The following is a 4,704-nucleotide window of genomic DNA, read 5'->3' on the forward strand; positions in this document are numbered from 1 at the left end:
TGAAATATATCAAAAACTTTAGGAGTCAGCTGTCCACGGTAGTCCTTAAGATATCAGCACAATAACACACTCAGCAAAATATCGTCTAATTATCGTTATCGATAAAATCCCAAAAAATATTGAGATATTTTTTGTCAATATCACACACCCCTAATATATTTAACGTTTTGTTTAGAAATTTTTTTTAATAAATATGAGAAGTGCCCTTTTTTGCATTTGAGCCCCTGCCCCTCAAAATGTCTGTGCACGTCTCTGCATCAAAGTACCGTGAGAGCTAATAGAATAGAGAGCAGACGGATCTGCATGCTTTCTAATCGCTCTCGCTGTGCTTTGATGTCAAACACCGATCGGTCTGCACAGCACTGCTTCAAGTCGAACACACCTAATTATTATTGAACAATTGCAAATAGCAGTTAACTTAATTCACTTGATGTGATACACCTTGTTATTAGCTTGTACCTGTGATTGTTGATCAGTCAGTTGATCTAGAAAAATGGAAAAGGTAGTAATTTTCCAGGAATTTATTCGTTATCCATTATCCATTATCCGTTGTAGCCCTGTAACCCAAAAACACAAAATACAATGCGTAATTTAAAATGCAGGTAAAAAAACAGTGAAAAATCAATACTGAAAATTCCTTCATATAGTAGACTATTTTTACAGACTTTTCTTAGAGTGTAGCATACTAACAAACTACTAATACACTGCTTAAAACGGTGTTGTTCAGAATGAGTAGTTTTACTAGTTTAATAAAAAACTTAAATAAAAAAAATAGCTAATAAAAAAATAAAACGTTAATAAAAAAAATTGAATTGTATTTGTTCAAAAATGTGTACGTGTTCAATAATTCAATATTGTATTTAAAACTACAGTTATTTATATTTTTATATTATTATATTATGCATTAATATTATTTAACAAACAAATCGAAATTAACATATATAAAAACAATTTTTTTGCTGAGATTTGATACAGTGACAATTTTGCATCGTGATTACGTGATGACGTCATCGCGCAATGACATCACAACGTAATTTAGTAACTTTTAGCAACAAATCGACCTTCGTTTAGCAACTTCCCAGGAAATTAGTTGGCAACACTGTTTACGTTAGCCGCATTCATCGTGAAACTTGCGAATTAGCACATTATTAGGAAAGGCGATTTGCAACGATTAATAAAAAAAAAAACCTTATACCCACTTCCTCTGTAGGTGAAGCTGGATCACGAATGATTTGCGCGAACATAGATGCATTTATTTACATTGGGGGCGCATTCTCTTTAAAAACAAACGTAATCCACTGCGTCTTCACTTCAGCGGCTCAGATGTCGGGAGTAAATGACGACTGCTATGTTCATTATTACATCCAACAACAGAGCACCTCAATCGCTAAGGAGTCATTCTTGTCTACATCTGCTCCGGTGGTGAAACAATGGCGGACTGATGACAGCTCACTCAGAGCGGATCTAAGGTAAGATGCCAGTCCAGTCTGTGCTGAAACGCTACTGTCAATCAAACTATCGTGGGAAGGGCCTGTCTGTGTGACGTCACACAGACAGGCATCTGAGATCGGCTTGATTTGAGAAAGGGGTAAAGATTTGAGCAGATTAAAAACACACACTGCCAACACACATTTCAGTTCAAACAACTTGTAAAAGTGCAGGTAGCATCATATGACCCCTTTAATCAGGGCGTGAATGCATTGTATATCTAGCACTGAGACTGCAAATTTAGGATCAGGTGCCCTTGTATTATGTACTGCATTACTCTATATGAAAGTGCAAAATTTGATATAAAATTTTTATATTTGCTATAATCTTGCTCACATAGAACAAACTGTGCATGTAGAGGTTGTTTCAGGCCTCAGGGTCTCTCCAGTATGTATTGACTTAGCTGTGTACACATAACACTCTCAATGGTCCCAGCCTGCCAAACCTCATTTTGTCACTATCTCTCTGCCCCCGCTGAGAGTGATGTTTTCCAACAGAAAAAAAAACTCAATTAGCAGGCTGAGTCTCCAGGACAACCACAGGAGTCACCTGATCATTAGGAACTGACACTAATTAAAGCAGATTTGTCTTCCTAAATTAAGATGAAGATTTGGTCTCACCTCAGCTTTGTGACCTGAAATTTAAAGGTCAGAGGTTAACTCTCTGGTTGGAAAAAGGATTTCAGACTTCCCATTTCTTGGTTTTGCGCACTCTCTCTCTCTCCCTCATTTTCTTCTTCATTTTACTACCTTTGGTGGTAAAAGGAATTCACATCTGCCCATGTAGCTGTTATGTTACGCTCTAAACATGCGTACAGTCTAGACTGCGGTGGTTGCGCCTGTTCAAGAAAGACTCATAAAAACAGGTTTGGAGAGTTCTGGTTTATATTTTAGTCAATTCCCCATTTGCTGGCCTTTTTTGTGTTTGTGTTGCTCAGCGGTTACTCAGGTAGTTCAGAGACTCTGGATGGTTGCCAGGGTGTTGCTATGCAGTTGCTAAGGTGTGCTGGTCGTCCAGATTCACTGGGAATTTTCATTGTTTGTCTCACGCCATTTGTCTTTCCAGTGACAGTCAGTTTGTGCATTAGTGGTGTGGATTTTTCAGCAACTCTTTCTGCAACTTGCAAGCACACGCCAGTAGGTGGCAACAAGTGTGGGAGTCATTAAACCAGTTCATTCAGGAACAAATCAAGTGACTGCTGTTATCATAAATATGTATACGTAGATATCTTATTAGCGGCTGTTTCTGTGGGCCGCTATACGTAAGCCGCCCGTCAGAATGGACCTTTCAAAGCTGGTCTGTGAACACACAAGAACAAGTTGACTGTGCGTCTGCAACCGTAGTTATACGCATGTATGTATATCTGCAATGCACTTAAGCAGATGATTTTACTAAACGAACAATGCAACAAGACGAAGCCGTTAGCTAACACAACATTAAAAAGTTACCATAGTTTAAAAATCTGTAATATTGAGTTAATACATATTAAAAACACAAACCAACATATTCTCACCTGTGAAAGTTTATCCCATTTCTTTGGAAATTTAAATTTTGGCACTTTTTACAACCAGAGGCTGCACAATGTTGTGGCATCTTGGAAAACTGACCGTTGCAAGATGGCGGACATGCTGACTTGTCTGGAGCGGTTGAATATGGCATCTTCCTATACATATCTATGGCTCTTATGGGGGAGTCACTGAATCATTCACTCAAACAATTTGTTAAAAAATACTGATTAATTCATGAACTAAAAAATTGGTTACACTTTATTTCGATAGTCCACTTTAGACATTCTACTAACTGTAAGTAACTTTGCAACATGTCAACTAACTCTCATTAGAGCATTTGTAGACTGTTATGTTAGGGTTAGTAGAAAATTGCTATACTTGCAAAGTTACTTATAGTCAGTAGAATGTCTGTTGAGTGACCATCAAAATAACGTGTCAGCAGATATTAAGCAGACAGTCTACTAATACTCTAACGACTGCTAGTTGGCATGTTTGCAAAGTTTAGATTTATACTATAGGTAGTAGAATGCTTAAAGTGGACTATCAAAATAAAGTGTTACCAAAAAAATTAAGTCTCTTTATGAGTAATTAGATCATTCATTCAGCCAATTCATTCAAGAATAAATCAAGTGGTTGTCTTTATGCGCGAGTCATTTAATCATTCAGAAGCACTGATTCGGTTGTTTTTGCTGGCCAAGCAAAAATAGACCAAGTAACTAGCAACATTCTGTCTAAAATGTAAGTTTCTTAATGTTTATTGAACTGTTAAAAGCAATAAAAGCAATATCACAATTGCCATCGTGCTACCGGTGTGAATATTCTGACATTCGGAACAACAACACTCTTGCTTGTGTGATATTGCTTTAATGTACTCTCTAATAAAAGGAATATGGACAGCATGTCTCAGATAATTAGGTAATTTCAATGTCTTATAAATCTGAGAAACAAACCGCATTTTCTCTGAGTCTAACCGATTCCAGAAAAATAAAAAATTTAAATAGATCCCATTTGTCATTTTTCTTTCCTACAGGGTGACCTGTGCATTCTCAAACAGACAGACATGACACCAGAGAATTCGCCATGCATGACTGATGCATTAAAACACTCAAGCGCATGTCACCTTCTGCCACTTCCGTCAGCATAACCGACCTGTCTGCAGCAGACCGCAAGCACTCTCTACAGGGCAATAAAAACACAAGTGGAATAAACTGATTTTAAAAGGCCAATTGTCTGGTGAAAGTATGAACGTGTGAAGTGAAGGAAGGAGTAGGGAGGGAGGGGAAGAGGAGGCTGTGTGTGTTACATACCAGAGCGGTGAGATCGAGCGTGACACGGATGATTTAGAAACATACCACTCTGCTCGGAAAACACACACAATGTGCTCACTCCTGTATTGTAGAACATTAGGTTCATACATGGATACAGATTCCCTGCTGGGAAAGACCTTTTAAGCTGATGGTGTGTTTTGGAACATGGTAGCTGGTTTATAGCTGGTCATTAGCTGGTGCAAGAAGGTAGACCACCTTGAGGAAGCAACCAGATGGTCTAGAGTTATTATAGTTTCAAGCTTAGTTTATCTTCAATTTGACCTTTCAATTTAGTTTAATATTAGGCAGTTTTCACTCTGTTACACATATGGGCTGTTTGTATATTTTCTGTTTGTTTGCGCTGCCAATGTTAGAATTATGTCGAATTATGTCATTTAAAA

Source organism: Sinocyclocheilus anshuiensis, unplaced genomic scaffold (genome assembly GCF_001515605.1).
Source record: "Sinocyclocheilus anshuiensis isolate Anshui unplaced genomic scaffold, SAMN03320099.WGS_v1.1 scaffold1623, whole genome shotgun sequence".
NCBI classification, from domain to species: domain Eukaryota; kingdom Metazoa; phylum Chordata; class Actinopteri; order Cypriniformes; family Cyprinidae; genus Sinocyclocheilus; species Sinocyclocheilus anshuiensis.